General features: G+C 40.1%; 1 protein-coding gene across 2 annotated transcripts in view; it reads left to right on the forward strand.

Moving 5' to 3' along the window:
* The first annotated feature begins 15,664 nt into the window (after positions 1-15,664).
* Positions 15,665-20,009, forward strand: part of LOC145360386 (uncharacterized) — a 40,740-nt gene continuing 36,395 nt past the window's right edge. For both annotated transcript variants that reach the window (XM_080215581.1, XM_080215589.1), the window contains exon 1: positions 15,665-15,820. The gene's annotated coding sequence lies outside the window, so the exon portion shown is untranslated. The remainder of the gene's footprint in view (positions 15,821-20,009) is intronic.

Consider the following 20,009-nt stretch of genomic DNA (forward strand, 5'->3'; position numbering starts at 1 on the left):
AATGGTGACTGACAATCCATTTGCCAACCAATCGGCACTTTTTTAGTGTGAATGTGTTGTTTCTGCTGACATTGATGTTCTTGCAAATTGTACTGATGAGTACAAGATAAAAAGCTTCGACAACAAGATGTCTTTTTTCGGCAATATAACTATTTCAAAGATTTTTATGGTGAAACCAACGACATATGAGTGAAAGCTTTCATTAAATTCTGATTGTAATGTAGATTGGAGGAGCATTAGATTAGTGACAGCGACTCCTGGATTTCTACATCACCCTGAGGATATCCAAACTCCAAAAGTTGCTCAATTTCAGTAAAACAATGATGTAGAATCCTGGCAGTATTTACATGAATGCAAGAAAATCCAAGTTTCAAAGTTAATTCAGTATTGTGAAATTTCTTTTTCTTTGTAGATGTAATTGCATGTTATGATGGATTTAGGGGTTGCCTATGAAAAAAGAGACAATGATCAGTTGCAGCATAAAAAGAAAGCACTCAATGTTAAAACACCTTTCATCACCTCAGGATCTCCCAAAGTACTTTGCAGCTAATTTGTATTGTTAATGTAATCATCATGGAAAACAAGCAACAAATTTGTACACAGTATTACAACCACAGCTGATTGAGAGTAAAGTCTGTCTTGCTGATCATAAACCTTTTTTATTGTTAAAACAAGGAGGAAGAGCAATGATCTTAAAAGCATAGAACAGCATTATCTTAGAAAAGCATTATCTTCAGAATTTTACAAATTAAAAGATTTATTTAAAATAAAAAAACTGAAGTGCAAGATAGAAGTTTTACAATTAAAAAAGCCCCCAAAGACATGCTTAGTCAAAAGTACACAATTAAACAGCTTTTTTTTTTTAGCAACAACCCCTTACAGATTGTAACTATAAAAATGAAGTAAATATTACCCAAGGCAAGGAATTAATGTCACTTAAAGGTACACTGTGAGACACTTCCACTCTGATATGGAATTCCAAAATGAAGTTCAGAAACAAATTGTTTCCTAAAATAAAGAATCTCTTGGTTTAATGCTGAATGGTTGGCTCTAATTCAAAACTTTCACAACTTCTTAATCCCACACAAGAGCTGACTTTCCCCCACTCCAATTAAACTTAGTTAAATCTTCCTTTCCTTAAAATCTCTTCCCCCTTTCATTTCAGCTTCTACTATATACCTCCTTGAACTCAACTCCAAACATAAAAAATCTTTCATGTTTTCTATTTTGCCTTACATAAATTTTAATGTACCTTCCCTGTTTACCCATCAAAGATGCAGAAGTTCTTCATCAACTCTGAATTCCCTTTTGAAAAAACTATTTCACCACACATTACACAATCAAATTTTAGAACTACCCTATTTTGTAACTCAAACTCACCATAACCTTGCATTGGAAATGCATCAATCTAACACCTTTAACCTTTCATCTCTTAAACCTCACAGACAACCTGTATCTGGTAACCTCCCTGTTTAACTAACCCTGACTGCACATGCACAGCTTTCTTTATCTAATAGATTACCATCATAAATACAAAAAGAAAATGTACATCTCATCACACAGCAAGATCTCACAAACAGCGTTGAGATAACTATGAATACCAAATAATGACTGTATTGTCAATGAGGGCTAAATGCTGGAAACCTGAAAAAATACATCTTCGGATTACATCATTGCATCTTTTATAACCATCTAAGAGAACATAGGAATAACAGAAGAGATTGAATCCTGTCTTCACTTTTAGGATACACTCCATTGTTTTGTGTGGCACAACCACTGTGCTAAATGGGCTAAATTTCAAATAGATCTAGCAACTTGAGACAGCATCCATGAGATGCAGTGGGCCATCAACAGCAGACTTATACTCAACCACAATCTGTAATGTTATGGCCTGGCATATCCCCTATACTACCATTATCACCAAGCCAGGGGTCAACCCTGGTTCAATGTATAGTGCAGGAGAGCATGCAGGAGTAATACTGGACATACCTAAAAATGAAATGTCAACCTGCTGAAGCTATAACACCAGACTACATTTATGCCAACGAGCATAGGCAGCAGGTTATATACAAGAACTAAGTGAATCTACAACCAACAATTCAGATCTAAGCTGTACTGTCCTGCCACATCCAGCTATGAATGGTATTAGACAATTACACAACTCGCTGGAAGAAGAGACTTCTCAAACACCCCCATCCTCAATGATGAAGGAGCCCATCACACCAATGCAAAACATAACACATTCACAACAATTTTCAGCCAGAAGTGATGAGTGTATGATCCAGTTCAGACCCCTCCAGCAGTTGTCAGCATCACAGTTGTCAGTCTTCAGCTAATTTGATTCTCACCATATGATATCAAGAAATAGTTGAAGACACTGGGTAATGAAAAGGCCATGGGACCTGACAAGATTCTGGTACTGAAGCCCAATGCTCCAGAACTTGCTGCTCCTGACATACATAATATATATATAAATGATTTGGATATTGGTGTTTGCGGATGACACAAAACTTGCAAGTGTTGTAAACTATGAAGAGGGCAGTGTAGACCTTCAAAACGACATAGACAAGTTGGTGGAGTGGTCAGATAGATGTCCAATGAAATTCAATGTGTAGAAGTGAAGTGATGCATTATGGTAGGAAGGATATGGAGAGATGAAACAAAATAAGGGATAAAATTCTTAAAGGGGCACAGGAGCAGAGGAATAAGGCTGCATATGCACATAGATAATTGAAGGTAGTAGGACAGGTGAACACAACAGTCAAGAAAACATATAGTATTCTAGGCTTTATTACTGAGGAGCATAAAGCACAAGAACAAAGAGGTTACGTTGAACTTATACAAGAAAATAGTTAGACCTCAGCTGGAATATTGTGTACAATTCTGGGCACCATACTGTAGGAAGGGTGTGAAAACATTGGAGAAAGTGTAGAAGAGATTTACGAGTTATGAGGGTAGACAGTTTTCCTTGGAGAGAAGAAGGCAAAGAGGACATGTTTAATGGAAATGTTCAGAATTATGTGGAAGCTGATCAGAGTAGAAGAGGAAAAACTATTCCCACTCTTAAAAGGATCAAGGACAAGAGGGCACAAGTTTAAAGTTATTTGCAAAAGGAACAAATGAGAAAATACTTTTTCATGTAATTGGTTAGGGTCTGGGATGCACTGCCTCAAAGTGTGGTGAAGGCAGGTTCAATCGAGGCAGTGAAGATGGCATTAGATGATTACCTGAATAAAAACAATATGCAGAGCAAAGGCAGGGAATGGCATGTAACCATAGTCCTTGTCTGGCAAGCCAGTTCAGACATGATGGACAAAGCGGCCTCCTTTTGTGCCATAACAAATTTGTGATTCTGCGAATGCAACACTGATTCATCAGAATGTTGCCAAGGTTCCAAATGTTAGAGTTTGTGGAGAGATTATATAAACAAGGTTTGAATTCCCTGGAATATGGTAGGTGAAAATTGATTAGTTGATTGAAGGTTTGGGGATTAAGAAAGATAGAATAAATTGAGAAAAAGCTCTTTGAGTGTTGGAAGAGTTCTAAGATAAGGAAACATAACATTAAAATCAGATCCTAGCCATTTGGAATGGAAGGTAAGAAACAATTATTCTTGCAAAGCAGTGAGTAACAGTCTGACAAAAAGCAATAGAAAATTAGTAAAGCTGAGGTCAATAGAGTTTTGTTAGCCTGGTGTATTAAGGGATAAGATGGAGTTGGGGAACAGATCAACCATGATCTTATCAAATGGTGAATAAAGCTTGAAGGGCTGAATGGTTTTCTCCTGCTTCTTAATATTTCTTAAATTTGAAAATTAAAATGGTGGTGAAGGGCGAATGTCATGAAGTCAGGAAGAAGGAGATTTTGTGAGCCAATGGGCTGTTTGTTGTTGTTATGCCTCGACAAAATCTTGGTTAAAAGTAGCATATTGAATTTGTCATATTGGATACCTTAATATTCATTTATTGACATGATACCTCTAAGGCAGTTGCTTCAAATCACAGATTTTGTTAAATTATCAGAATGACTAAGTCACACCTCCCAGTAACTTCAGGAAAAAAATACTTTCAACTAATCACCAATCAGAGATGATCTGGATGAGGCAGTCTGGCATTAAGAACAAGACAAGAATGCATATTGATTGACCACCATCTTAAGAACGTAAGAACATAAGAAATAGGAGCAGGAGTAGGCCATCTAGCCCTTTGAGCCTGCCCCGCCATTCAATAGGATCATGGCTGATCTGAAGTGGCTCAGTTCCACTTTCCCGCTTTCTCCCCATAACCCTTAATCCCCTTGCCTACCAAAAACCTATCTACCCGCGTCTTAAATATATTTAGCGAGGTAGCCTCCACCACTTCAACGGGCAGAGAATTCCAGAGATTTGTTATCCTTTGAGTGAAGAAGTTCCTCCTCAACTCTGTTCTAAACTGCCCCCCCCTTATCTTGAGGCTGTGCCCTCTAGTCCTGCTGTCCTTTCTAAGCGGGAAGAACCTCTCCACCTCTACCCTATCCATCCCTTTCATCATTTGATACGTCTCAATGAGATCTCCCCTCATCCTTCTAAACTCTAACAAGCCCAGTCTATTCAGCCTCTCCTCATAGCTCAACCCCCTCAACTCCGGTATCAGCCTAGTGAACCTCCTCTGCACTCCCTCCAAGGCCAAAATATCCTTGCGCAAGTGCGGCAACCAAAACTGCACACAGTACTCCAGCTGCGGCCTCACCAGTGCCCTGTACAGTTGCAGAAAGACCTCCCTACTTTTATATTCAATCCCCCTCGCTATGAAGGCCAGCATCCCATTTGCCTTCCTGACCACCTGCTGCACCTGTAGGCTGGGTTTTTGCGACTCATGCACAAGGACCCCCAGGTCCCTCTGCACCGTAGCATGCTGCAGCTTTTCGCCCTGTAAGTAGTAGTCCTTCCTACCATTATTCCTACCAAAGTGGATAACCTCACACTTGCCAACATTGTATTCCATCTGCCAGGTCCTTTCCCACTCGTTCAGCCTATCTAGGTCCCTCTGCAGACTTTCCACACCCTCCGCACAATTTGCTGTTCCACTTATCTTTGTGACATCAACAAATTTTGACACCTTACACTCTGCTCCCTCCTCCAGATCACCTATATAAATGGTAAATAGCTGAGGCCCCAGCACCGATCCCTGGGGCACTCCACTAGTCACCAACTGCCAGTCCGAATAGCACCCATTGACACCCACTCTCTGCCTCCTATTTGACAGCCAATCCCTTATCCATGCTAACACCCTACCCCCAACTCTATTCCCCCTAACCTTCTGTAACAACCTTTTGTGCGGCACCTTATCAAACGCCTTCTGAAAATCGAGAAACGCCGCATCCACCGGTTCCCCTCTATCCACCGCACTAGACACATCCTCATAGAATTCCAATAAATTCGCCAGACACGACTTCCCCTTAACAAAACCATGCTGCGTCTGCTCTATCAAACAATTCTTCTCAAGATGCCTTGCTATTTTCTCTTTGATTACGGATTCAAGCATTTTTCCTACAACAGACGATAAACTAACCGGCCTATAATTCCCTGCCTTTTGCCTGCTACCCTTTTTAAACAGCGGCGTAACATTAGCCGTTTTCCAATCTTCCAGCACTTCCCAGGAATCCAGCGAGGTTTGGAAAATAATCACCAAGGCATCCACTATGACCTCTGCCATTTCCTTCAGAACTCTTGGATGCATCCCATCCGGTCCTGGGGACTTGTCCACCATCAGTCCCTCTAGTCTGTCGAGCACTGCCTCTCTAGTAACAATGATCTCATTCAGGCCCTCAACTCCTACCATCTTTCCATTGTTAACACCTGACAAACTATTCGCGTCCTCCTCCGTGAAGACCGAAGCAAAAAAGTTATTCAAGGCCTCAGCCATTTCCTCATCCCCCATCACTTAATCCCCCCTCTCATCCTCTAAGGGTCCAACATTCACCCTAGCCAACCTTCTCCTTTTTATATATTTATAAAAACTCTTACTATCCTTTTTTATATTTAGCGCTAGCCTAGATTCATAGTTTATCCTTCCTTTCTGAAAGATCGTTTATCTTTCAGATGTTGCCAATAAAATTTGCATTTGTTATTGGGAAGAATTTTGGTCAAGTTCTTCAAATGCAACTTTGCATTCCTGTAATTATTTGAAAAATAGCACCTGGTTTGTATTGGTTAAAAAATGTATTTGTTGTTGTTAAGTGTTCTGCAACTGAAGTATTTTTTTCTCAAATTTTGATAAATCGATTTTCCCTGTCTCTAATTATGTGTCCCTTGTTCTTCTATATTTTTCTTTACAGTGAGTCCTTTCCTTTGTTTGTTTTTTTCTGTGTAGAGTGACAGAAAGAAATAAATGCCATTGAAGTTGAAATCTTTATAAATAAGACTTTATTAAAGAATTTTAATTATTATCAATTTACTCAATATATGGTCCTCCTGTTACCATGAGATTTTTCTTATTTCATTTCCCCAGCCACATGCAAAAAAGTAATATTAGAACCAAATCATCATATTCATTTTCATAGTGTCCTCAGTAATTTGTGAAATAAAGTATAGTTTTTGCTTTTGTTGATTGCTTCAATATTGATTCGCCGACAGTTGTAAGAACTGGGAAAATAACTGATCCATACTCCTTTTTAAATTTGAATATTTAAAAAGAATGTACAAGACACCTGACTGAATAATAACAACTGCAATCAAGTACATTTATAAATGAAAACAGAATTCCAGGCACCATTAAGTCAGTCAGCAGCTATGGAAAAAAAAACTGGTTAATATTTCAGGTATAGCCTGTTACGTATTTTAAGTGATTGCATGGTTGCTTTATGAGCCAGTCACACGATTTGATGGTGGTGTTTTTGGGGTGCCTCACGAGCTCCTGCCTTAGTTTCATTTTCTACTCTGTACAAGCAACACCCCTTGCAATAAACTTGTTATTTTGAATCTATGTGTGCAAATCACATCTTTTTCTTCTCGTTTAAAACCCACAATCTCAAACATAGTTAGGGCATTACAGAAATAAACTTGGCAATAAATCAGGATGTCATTTCTTTGAGAAATTCCATAAAACATCCTAAGCCTTATAAAAAACATTGTGGAATATTAGAAGGCTGGGGAAAATCAACAACAGGATTAAAGATTGAAGTGTCAGTGAAGGCAAACCAAGGAAAAAAAAAACAAGCAGAGTTCTCCATTTACAAACAACAGTCCACTAGCCTTATCTTAGTAAACACTACACAGCTAAAATGATTAATTATCTTGCTTTCCCAGCATCTGAGCCATATTCTCTGCAGACATACTAGCTCCCTGTGAAAAAAACCTGGCTCTAAACATTCTAAAGAAACTTCAAATATATCAACGGTACAGTATTATCGGAGTAAACTCTGTATGTCCACTATTTCAGCTGTAAAGTTACAGCTCACTTTCACTTAAAATTTGTTTGTGGTTGTGGCATATTTCTAGTGATAACATGTCTTAGCTTGATTTCTATTAGCCTAAGTGAAATGTACATTTTTATCTGTAAAGTTGGACATTAGTGACAAATTGGCCCTATTAGTTGATTTGTTTTTGGAAAAAAGGGAAGAGATTGAAAGCACCTGCTTAAAACTTGAAGGTAATTATGTGAAATCTCATTTAACTAGGAAGTGCCTGTTGAAATTCGTCACATCTCTATTTTCTTTCATCTCTCATTTGCCACTGTGAAAAACATTAAATGTGGGACTGTTTTGAATAATTTGTAGGAAATAGAGATAATTGTGTTATTTAGTTTTTGAGTATTAGAAATAAAGTATAGCTTTCAGTAAGCTTAATTTTGGTTTTTGTATTTATGTGCTTCGAAAGGGTTAAAACTTCAGAATACTTCTATGTTAAAATAATGTGTGAAATAACTCCTCAGAGGCCAGATTCCCTTTATTTACAAACTCAGTTCCACTCCTAAGAATCCTTCAGAAGCAAGGTCAGAATCTAGAGTGTCAGTAGCCCTGACACTCCTCAATACATATACACACATACACACACAAGACTCTGATTGGGCAGGCTATCATTACCTCAATCAGGAAACCATGCTTCAAGAGGCCAACCTCTTGTGCCTCGTTGACGTCATTATACCTCTGTCTCCTTAGGTCCAAGGAATCTCAGCAGTTCACATCTCTCATGAGTCTCTTGTACCAGATCTGGTTCCTCCAACTTGCCATCCGACATGGGTGAGGTGTATCGAACAGCAGTATGTTTCTTACAATGTCAGCACTGGAGTTCTGGTTCACTCCATTCCTCAGGAGGCAAAGGAGTAGCTGCAATTTTGTCCACATTTCAGATTTTGAAGTCCCAATTACCAACGATGGAGCCAGGAGTGGCTGATCTGGGAGGGCGTTCCTTGGTTCACAGCCCACCAGGTAAAGTTGGCTCCCAGACGTGCTGTGATTTCAAGGCCTGTACCTGGTCCAAATGATGTTTCTGGATGGCCTCAGCCACATGTATTTTCATAGAGTCGTAGAAGTTTACAACATGGAAACAGGCCCTTTGGCCCAACTTGTCCATGCTGCCCTATGCTAATCCCAATTGCCCGCATTTGGCCCATATCCCTCTATACCCATCGTACCCATGTAACTATCTAAATGCTTTTTAAAAGATAAAATTGTACCTGCATCTACTACTCCTCTGGCAGCTTGTTCCAGACACTCACCACCTTCTGTGTGAAAATATTGCCCCTCTGCACACTTTTGTATCTCTCCCCTCTCATCTTAAACCTATTCCCTCTAGTTTTAGACTCCCCTACCTTTGGGAAAAGATATTGACTATGTACCTTGTCTATGCCCCTCATTATTTTATAGACCTCTATAAGGTCACCCCTCAGCTTCCTACGCTCCAGAGAAAAAAGTCCCAGTCTATTCAGCCTCTCCTTATAACTCAATCTATCAAGTCCTGGTAGCATCCAAATAAATCTTTTCTGCACTCTTTCTAGTTTAATAATATCCTCTCTATAATAGGGTGACCATATAGGATACTGGCCCTATCCTGAAGTCAACTATTCCCGGCAGCCATGCAAGACCCTTGGCATAATTATTTTCCAATGGTCTTCAATTGTCTCAGCATCTGAAATGGGTTTCTTGCTGCCATTCCACAAGTGACCCCCCCCACCGCCCGGTTCGGGAAGATCGAACTCAATCAAGTATGTAGTCATCTGTACATGAACAATTCTGCAGGTGCTGATCTCGTAGTGGCATGGGGATGGGGAGGAGGTGCGGAGGATGGGGGGTGCGGGGTTGTCCTATATTCAAATAACCAACTGGAGGGCTTAGCGCCCATTGAGAATGCTGGCCGATTTTTTAAAAATCAGCTTTTAAAGTCTGGACTTCTCTCTTCATGAGGCCATTTGATGGTGGATGGTGTGGTGCCATCCTGAGGTGTTGAATCCCATTCAATTTCATGAACCCAGTGAACTTCTGGCCAGCAAAAGATTTCCCATTGTCAGAGACCAGCATCTCTGGGATCCCATGTGTTGAAGAGAAGGTGTGAAATTTCTCTACCTTTATTGTGTTTGCTGGATGCACCCTGTAAATATCCAAGTACTTAGAGTGCGTGTCCAGTAAGACTAGAAATATTGCGCTCATGGATGGACCAGCATAATCCACATGCAGCCTAGTCCATGGTCTACCAGTCCTTCCAATGGATATAGGGAAGCTTCTGGTGGCAACTTTTGTCCTTGCTAGCGTTGCTGGCACCAACCCACAAGTGTCACTATGTCTGTGTCCATTTCAGCCACCAAACCTAGCTTCATGTCAACATATTCATTTTGGATTCTACAGAGTGTCAGTGATGTAGTTCAGCTAGCATAGGATGGCAGCCCTGACTCAGAAAATTATTTCATGCCCCCCCCCCCCCCCGCTCCCCCCCGCCCCCCCCCCAGCCATAGCAATATGCCATCTTCTACAGTGAGCTGCTCTCTTCAACTTCAATGTGGGTGAAATTGGGGCAGTACTGGTCTTTCCACTTCTCCCATCAGCATTATTGTTCAACTTCTGCGAAGACAGGATCCTTTTGCATCAAAGGATGTACATTATGTGTGACCACTGGAAGGGTATCCAGGAAATTTATGGTCATTGCCATCTCTTCTACTTGTGCTGTCATCAGTGGGATGTCTGCTAAAGGCAGTCTACTCAAGGCATGTCTTTGCCACGCAATCCCCCAGTCGGTGTTCCAACTGATGGTTGTAGGTGGCCAATAATAATGCCCACTGCTAAATACTGGTTGATGCTATCTGTGGCACTGCTTTATCCTAGTAGCACCCAGTAGCAACTGGTGAACTGTGACAATCACAAATGTGTGCCCATAAAGGTATTGATGGAATTTTTTCACTCCAAATATTACCAGCAACCCTTCTTTTTCAATGTGGGTGCACTTTCTTTCTGCCATGGTCAAGGTCCTGGAGACAAATGCACCCTAAATGCATTGTAGTGTGTTCCTCTCCATTTGGCCATCTATGTACTAATAACACTCCAATGCCATATGAAGAAGCATCACAGGTTAGCACTAACTCTTTTCAAGGACCATAATGTACTAAGTCATTTGATGATGACAGCTGTTGCTTTATTCTCTTAAAAGCCAGTCTTGAGGGGCAGACTATTCCCAACTTTGATCCTTTTTTAGCAACTAATGTAACTGAACCAAGATCAGGCAACTACAATGTACCTGAATGTCTGTAGGTTGATTTAAATGCCTGCATTATAATGGAGGCTTTACAGTGTTAAAGCAAATACAGGATTTTTAAAAAAATGCTGCTACTTATTAACCAGAGACCCACACAGAAAGCAGAAGCAGTCGGTTCAGTTGAAAACGGGTAACCCAAGAGTAAGCAGCCTTCACAAAAACAGACAGGATAAAGCGCAGGGACAGAAAACTAAACCCAAGCTAAGGATCAGAAAGTTCCAGAAACCAGTGAATGTGACAGAAGGGAGTTCAGGGAGGCTGTGAATTCAAATTAACAAAGAACAGGAATCTAGAAAAAAGGTTCTGTTCAGTGAAGCCATTCTGAGCAGTGTAAATGTCAGTCTTCGGTGGCATCTTTCACTTGATTTCAGATTGTGGTATGTTTGACAATTGGTTTACATTGTGTATTTTCAGAGTATAAGATAAATTTTGTAACTTGTGTATCCTCACAAATTTGCATATATCTTCTAGAAGTAAAGCTGGGGTGAAGGAGTAGTGCTGCATTACAGTTCATCTTTTCTTGTTTAACAAATGCTTTATTCTTTGCTAAGTATTTATCGGTAGTCCTGTTACTCAGTTCAAGAGCTGCCATACACAGATCTAAGCAAAATAATAAAAGTTAGGATCAATGAAGCCAAGTTCCGTCCTGAGATCTGACTTTGAATAGCATCAAGATAGATAAGTCGCCGGGACTGGATGGGATGTACCCCAGGTTACTGTGGGAGGCAAGGGAAGAGATTGCAGAGCCTCTGGCGATGATCTTTGTGTCGTCAATGGAGACGGGAGAGGTTCCAGAGGATTGGAGGATTGCGGATGTGGTTCCTACATTCAAGAAAGGGAACAGGGATAGCCCAGGAAATTACCGACTGGTGAGCCTAACCTCAGTAGTTGGTACATTGATGGAGAGGATCCTGAGGGACAGGATTTATGAACACTTAGAGAAGTTCAGTATGATCAAAAGTAGTCAGCACGGCTTTGTCAAGGGCAGGTCATGCCTTACAAGCCTGGTTGAGTTCTTTGAAAATGTGACTGAACACGTTGACGAAGGAAGAACGGTGGATGTAGTTTATATGGACTTCAGCAAGGCGTTCTATAAAGTCCCCCACGCAAGCCTTTGAGAAAGTGAGAGGGCATGGGATCCAAGGGGCTGTTACCTTGTGGATCCAGAACTGGTTTGCCCGCAGAAGGCAGAGAGTGTTTGTGGATGGGTCTTTTTCTGTATGGAGGCCGGTCACCAGTGGAGTACCCCAGGGATCTGTTCTGGGACCCTTGCTGTTTGTCATTTTCATAAATGATCTGGATGAGGAAGTGGAGGGATGGGTTGGTAAGTTTGTCGACAACACGAAGGTTGGTGATGTTGTGGATAGTCTGGAGGGATGTCAGAAGTTGCAGCTTGACATAGATAGGATGCAATACTGGGCAGAGAAGTGACAGATGGACTTCAACCCGGATAAATGTGTAGTGGTCCATTTTGGCAGGTCCAATGGGATGAAGGAGTATAACATCAAGAGTAAGACTCTTAGCAGTGTAGAGGATCAGAAGGACCTTGGGGTCCAGGTCCATAGGACTCTTAAATCAGCCTCACAGGTGGAGGATATGGTCAAGAAGGCGTATGATGTATTAGCCTTCATCAATCGAGGGATTGAGTTCAGGAGCCAGGAGATAATGCTGCAAGTCAGACCCCACTTGGAGTACTGTGCACAGTTCTGGTCGCCTCATTACAAAAAAGATGTGGAAGCTATTGAAAGGATGCAGGGGAGATTTACAAGGATGTTGCCTGGATGGGTGGCATGCCTTATGAGGATAGGTTGAGGGAACTCGGTCTGTTCTCCCTGGAGAGACGAGAGATGATAGAGGTTTATAAGGTGCTGAGAGGTATAGATAGGGTGCATTCTCAGAGGCTATTTCCCAGGGCTGAAATGGCCACTACAAGAGGACACAGGTTTAAGGTGCTGGGGAGTAGATACAGAGGAGATGTCAGTGGTAAGTTTTTCACTCAGAGTGGTGGGTGAGTGGAATCGGCTGCCGTCGATGGTGGTGGAGATGAACTCGTTGGGGTCTTTTAAGAGACTTCTGGATGAGTACATGGGATTTAATGGGATTGAGGGTTATAGGTAGGCCTAGTAGGTAGCGATGTGATCAGTGCAACTTGTGAGCCGAAGGGCCTGTTTGTACTGTAGTTTTTATATGTTCTATGCTCTATTATCCAGTAGTAACATCAGCCCTGATCATAACAAGAGCACAGAGCATATGTAGTATCATTGAGCAAAGTTTGAACAGTAAAGAAAAGTATAAATTCAGGCTGGTATACCATATTCTTCAGTTTTTTGTTCGGGCCTCAATGTGTCTGACAGTTTCTTTTTACATCGTAGACTTGTGCAAATGCTGTGAACAAGGGAACTGATAAGACTTACCTGAATTTATGTTTTTCGATACAGATTGCTTGGGTAAGGAAGTTCATTGTTAACTTTCAGCTTTGTTTTTGCTTCAGTATAAGTTTACTTATATTATGTTTGCTTTTAGTTTTTAGTCTGGGCTTAATAGCTCTGTCAGCATGGCTTTTGCCAACATTCAGAGCAATTTGGAGGACACAATGGTAAGCCAAACTATTTTTGCTACATATTCTAATATTATTAAGATTTATTGAACATGATGGCATCTTTTTTCATTTGTGAAGTCATGTTTTCTCATATCTGAGGTCATGTTAGGCCTGTGAAAAGCCAAGGTTTTACCTGTAGAATTTTGAAGTTCAAAAAGTAAAAAATTATTATACACAACTTAGGGTAGTATTCTTTTTATTCTCAATGCATTTGGAAGTTTATATCACATTTGTATAAAAAGACAAATGTAGAAACTTGGTATTAATTAAATTATTTTCCAGTGAGATAATACTGGAAAATTATTTGGTGTGGATTTTCAATCCAGGGACAGGAAATGGAAATTAGGATGTTTCTGGGTGCTGCTGGTCAAACCCTGAGGTAAATAGTTACTTGTTGGTATTTGAAGGGGTTTTCCCTTAATTGGTCTGGAGACATATTTCCCATCCAATTAAGGACAGTTTTTGATGGCAGAGGCCTTACCAGCTTGAAAGGAGCAGCAGGTTGCAATGGAAGTTAAATAAAAAAGATGTTTTAATCCATGTGGGCTTCCAGCAGTTGGGTCCTTAGTTCAAAGGTACAGCAAGCAATTGGATGTCAAGTGGTATTTGGCCATTATTTCAAGGAGACTAACTACAAAGGAACTATAAACGGCTGTGAATGAAGTCTAGTCCATCACTCAAATCAGCCTCCCATCATTGATACTGTCTACATTTCCTGCTGCCTTGGAAAAGCAGACAGAATAATTAAGGACCCCAAGATCCTGGACATACTCTCTCCCTTCGGGAAAAAGATGCAAAAGTCCAAGATCACGTACCAACCAACTGAAAAACAGCTTCTTCCCTGCTACCATTTTTGACTTTTGAATGGACCCCTACCTTGCATTAAGTTAATCTTTCTTCACATCCTAGCTATTGCTGTAACACTACATTCTCCACTCTTTCCTTTCCTTCTCTATGTAAGGTATGCTTTGACTGCAGAGTACGCAAGAAACAATACTTTTCACAATATACTAATAGGTGTGACGATAATAAACCAAATCAATTCAAAAGTGAATAAGGAGGTATTGCTCCAGTCGTGCAGGACTTTGGTGGAACCACACCTGTAGTAATATGTAGAGTTTTGGTCTTCAAACCTGCCTTGGAAAAGGTGTAATTGAGGTTGATTATATTGATTCCTGGGATGTGAGAGTCCTCTTATGGTGAGCAAGTGAGTAGAATGGGCTGATATGCTCCAGAGTTTAGAGCTGATCTCACTGAAACATCTAAAATTTTTAATAACCTTGATACGGTAGTTTCCTTTCTACCTTGTCTTTTGTTTTGAGCACTTCCCTTTTTGAGGACTGCCCCTTTTGATTTGTCCCTCAGTTAATTTTATTTGGTTTAATTATTTTGCAAAAAAGATCGAGGGATCGATTTATCCCTCAATTGATGTCACAGTCTCAGAGTAAACATTTAGGACTGAGAAGAGGAGAAATTTCTTCACTCACGGGATTGTGAATCCATGGAATTCTCTATACTTAGAGGATTGTGGATGCTCAGTCATTGAGTATATTCCAGTTCAGTTGATAGATTTTTGAATATTAAAGGAATGACCAGATATTAGGCTCTGGCAGGAGTTAAAATTAAAGATTAAGCATGGTCTTAAATGATGTGGAGATGCCAGCATTGGACTGGGGTGGGCACAGTAAGAAGCCTCACAACACCAGGTTAAAGTCCAACAGGTTTATTTGGAATCACAAGCTTTGGAGTGCTGCTCCATTCACCTGACGTTAACCTGGTGTTGTGAGACTTCTTACCATGATCTTAAATGATGGAGGAGGCTCAAGGGCAGCATGGCACATACCTGTTCTTATGACTTATGTTTTTATATCCTTCAGAGCTTACAGAATCTGTGGCACTCAGTGTAGTGATGTAAATGTTAGTTTCAGATAATTGTGTCACAAATCCTGATTGGATTTTTCTGCCCGTTTCGATTTCTAACATGGGAGACTTGTCAGGAGTAAGCTTTAAATGAAAGTTACGATGGGCTGTGGATGCAGTTCTGTATTTAAAATCTAGTAATAAATTTCTGATGTATGTATAATTTATGATCACAAGTTGTATATAACAGAATGCGCTGTGGAGTCAAAATGGTCTCGGGATTTCTGCAGCGCAAGTGTTGCACTCAGTAGTTGTAAATTTTGTTTTCGCCAGTCCAAGTGCGGCAGTACATGAGGAGGCTCATGCACACACAGTTCTCCCTTAGTTTCTACGCATGTCCTTGTCGCTCCTCCCCTGACATGTGAAAGCGCAAACTTCGCACGTAAAGCCATCATCATCACGGCAGAGGGGGGCGGGTTGAAAAATGTCGTCAGATTGCGTCTGAACACTACCACATTGGATTCTTGACTTTACACTGCGAGGAAGCAACAAAAAGAATGCTGGCAAGAGAGAGTGGCTCGCCAACTCTACTAATGTGATTACAGGGAGAGAAGGAATCTGAGGTTGGACCTGACTGTAAGGTGAGTGAAAGAGGAGAAAAAAAAGAGATCCGCGGTATTATTTTGTAACAAATCGTTATTTTCTTTGTTACCTCCTATGAGAGACAGAAAAGGGTGGAAGGCTGCTCATTGTCTTCCGAAGGGAAAGCGTTACATTGCTGAACCTAGAGGCCACCCTGATCCTATGGGTAGGAGCGACCAGCAATCAGTTTATGGGGGATCCATAATTTAACACAAGTAAAAATAATATTGATAAATGATATTCGCGTTATCCCCTCCAAAATGAATGGAAATCAGAAATGGAATGTTAAGAAAGGGCGGATGAGCAATTTATCTCTTTCTTAAAGGTGTGTAAAACAACTACATGTTCCTTGACTTCAAATTGCTAACAGTGAAACCACAATGGCCTCTTCTACGCCAAACGCTTTATATGTATTTAGCGATAATTGCGGTATTCAATTTTTCCGAGCCTCTGACATGTATTCATTCCAAAGAAATTCTGAACATTTTTGTGGTTCAATCTGAAGACAATAACTACCGCAACGATGCTTTTACATCTATACGTGCCTTTGTTGGGTAAATGTAAACAAACCATACGAACAGCTACAGCCAAATATTTTTTCAAATAGCTGTTTTTTAATAAATGGAACACAGAGTGTATTATAGTCACTTTTGACTTAATTTGGCTTCTGAAAGACAAAAATGATGTGTTTTTTTTCTACATCGGGTTTGAAGTGAGGCGTGTCGGTATTTTTATGAAACATCAAGTGGCGAGCCTGTGTTCTGTTCATTAAGTAATTGCAGCTAAATGTGCAGTCCAGAAGCGCCTGACGGCGTGGCTGGGCTATTCCCCGATCTTTTTTTTCTCGCTCTTCTAAGTTGGTACCTTTCACTGAAGATGGGTTTCCCCAGACTGGGCTTTCCCTCCGGCTACTAGTTATTTATGCACTTCCTGTTTGAAGTGAGTGGAACAGTACTTTGGGTAATTCTGAAAATGAAGTGTGTGGGTAAATTAGTAGTTTAGTGTGGGAAGTTGTAAATTAAACTGAAAAATGTAAATTGGGACTTTTGGAATCATACAGAAAAGATAGAAAAGGTCATTCAGCCTATTGTGCCTGTACCAGTTTCTTGAAAAAGCTAACCTTGAGTCCCACACCCCATCTATTTCCTCATATTCCTCCATATTTGTGAAAATGAAGTTTTTTTATACATATTAATTTATAGATTTAATTTCTCTTCCCTGACCCACCCTCATTATTGTCATGATGATAAAGTAACCTGCTGAATCTCTATTGGCAATACATTCATGATTTTATCTAACCTTCCTCTCTCATTCATCAGTCAGAGCGGGAACCTTCTGGACAAGTAGCAAAGGCATGGTACGGTGTGAGGATTTAGTTTTCTTCTATATCTGAGGATAAATCAATGGCTCGTTCATCCTAAGCTAATCTTAAATTTCATAACGTTAGAAAACTAAATTTAGATCGCCTTGAGAGAGCAGTGTGAAAGTCCAAAGGACAAAGCCAACTTTTAAAAATAATTTTCTAATAATTGACATCAGATATGATAGAGACATGTGTTTCCGTTTGTGTGACTTCTTCATAAGTCAGTAATGTCCACAACAAGCTCATTTCTCCTGTAAGTACTATATGTATATATATAATTGCTATTGTATCTTTGCAGCATATCACAATATTAGTCACTGACTCTCAGTTGATAGGAGATAAGAGGTGTGCAGATTCCAATTAATCAAAACAGTAGAAATACCAGATTTCATAAGAAATGTGAGCGTAAATTCTGTGCACTGTAAATGTCAGTCTTAATTCTAATTGTATTTAAAATGTTAAGTATCTTTTTCTTTAATTCAATCAGGATGTCAATGGTTGGGACAGCATTTATTGCCTTCAAACTTAGGACATTAAGACCATGTCAGTATGGACTAGGTCACATGTAGACAAATTTCCTTCCTTACAGGACATTACTAAATCAGATGGGCTTTTATGATATTTGACAATGGTTTTGTTTCTATTGTATTTAAATTTCGCTATCTGCCATGGTGGGATTTGTACTGAGATCCCAGAGCATTACCCTACATCTCTGGATTGCTCGTGCAGTGAACAATCCCATTAAGCCACCACCTGCCCTGATCTTGCAGTCAGATGCTTGGACTATCTATGAGCTTCCAGTGCAAAATAGCTGTCATCAGTAGGGCTGAGGATCAATTTAGTGCCCATCCAGTTTCCAGTATTCACTCTGCAGCACACTAGGCACACAGTTGTTAAATCATTTTAATTAAAACATGCTATAATTGTATATGTAAAGCTCTTGCACCCAACAGTAGTAAAGGACTTTTTTTTTATAAATCTATAATTGTTACTTTGTTGAGATGTTATGCAGATTTTTTTTTGAAAGTTTGTCCTTTCCAGTATTTTCCTGAATTAAGGGAGTAAATGGATCAGCAGTACAAATGTTGCTCCTAAAACAGCAGGTCAGAATGGTAAGTCAGTCAGTATCTGTGGAGAGAGAAAGATAGCATTACCATTTCAGATAGCTGACATTTTGGATGAAGTCGTGGCTGGATCTACAGTACTATTTAATTCCTTCTGGTGAAAAACCAAGCATTTGGAATCTTTAAAATGAATCAATATTGTGATTGCAGAAATAAAGGATTGAAATACAATAGAATTTGCACCTGTGGAAATACAGTATATTTGTATCTGTGATTGTTAGAATTTCACTGAAACATTATGGTTAATCAATGAACTATTCATGTGGGTGCATTTTGACCTTATCTTTCTATTGCAGTTTTAGTACAGCTTAGCAGCGAGTGCGTAAAATCTGTGTCCAACATTCATTTCAACAATGAAAAACATAAGTGCAACATGGCTGAATTTTATTATTTATTTTCCATTTAGACTTGGATTCTCCAAAGAAAGCATTAAAAGTGCTAGAAAGAACTTGCAATTATGTAGCATCTTCCATAATCAAAGGACAATTTTTGAAGGGTAGTCAATGCTGCAATATAGATAGTCAATTTTCACACAAGTCCCACAAACAGCAATGAGATAATGATAAGATAATCTTCTTTATAAAGACATTGGTTAATGGATAAATATTGGCAAGGTCACCAGGAGAAAAGTTTCTCTGCTTTTCTTCAAATAATATCCTAGCTGTGATCTTTTATGTTTACCTGAAAGAGCCAGTGGAACCTTGATCTCAGACCTTACCTGAAAGAATGCACTTCCAACATGCAACACACACAGCACTGCACTGGATACCAGCATGGTTAATGTGCTGTTAGCTCTAGATTGCAGCTTGAACTCATAATCTCCTGGACTTTGCTAGCTAGTTCAGCATTTGTTGCCCATCCCTAATTGCCCTTGGAAATGTGGTAGTGAGCTGTCTTCTTAAACCATTGCAATCCCTGAGGTATAGGTATATCCACAGAGCTGTTACGGAGGGAGTTCCAGGATTTTGGCCTAGCAAGAGTGAAGGAATGGTGATATATTTCCAAGCAGGATGGTGAGTGATCTTGCAGGTGCAGTATTCCCATGCATCCCTTGTCTTTCAAGATGTTAGTGGTTGTGGGTTTGGAAGGTACTGTCTAAGGAGCTTTGAAGAATTCCTGCAGTGCATTTTGTAGCACTGCTACTACACTGTGTCAGTGGTGGAGGAAGTGAATGTTTGTAGAAGGGGTGCCAATCAAGTGGGTTATTTTGCCCTGGATAGTATCAAGCTTATCTGTTTGGTTGGAATTGTGCCTTGTCGATTTTGGACAGGCTTTGGGGATTTCGAAAATGAGGATTCCTACCCTTCTCTGACCTGCTGTTGTAACCACACTATAGTTGAGCTTCTGGTCAGTGGTAATCTTCCAGGATGTTAAGAGTGGAGATTCAATGATGGTAATGCTATTGACTGTCATGAGGTGATGGTTAGATTTACTCTTGTTGGAGATGTCATTGTCTGGCACTTCTGTGGCATGAATATTACTTGCCACTTGCCAACCCAGGATCTTATCTGTTGCATTTGGGCAAGGAAGTCTTTGGTATCTGAGAAAGTCCAAATGTGCTGAACTTTGTGCAATCATCAGCGAACATTTCCACACTGTTCTAATGATGGAAGGATGCTCCATGAGGATCTCTGGCAGTGATGCCTTGGAGTAGAGCTGACTGACCTTCAACAAACACATCTGTCTCCCTACTAGGTATAA

Source organism: Carcharhinus amblyrhynchos, chromosome 2, assembly GCF_965287045.1.
Source record: "Carcharhinus amblyrhynchos chromosome 2, sCarAmb.v2.hapA, whole genome shotgun sequence".
NCBI classification, from domain to species: Eukaryota; Metazoa; Chordata; class Chondrichthyes; order Carcharhiniformes; family Carcharhinidae; genus Carcharhinus; species Carcharhinus amblyrhynchos.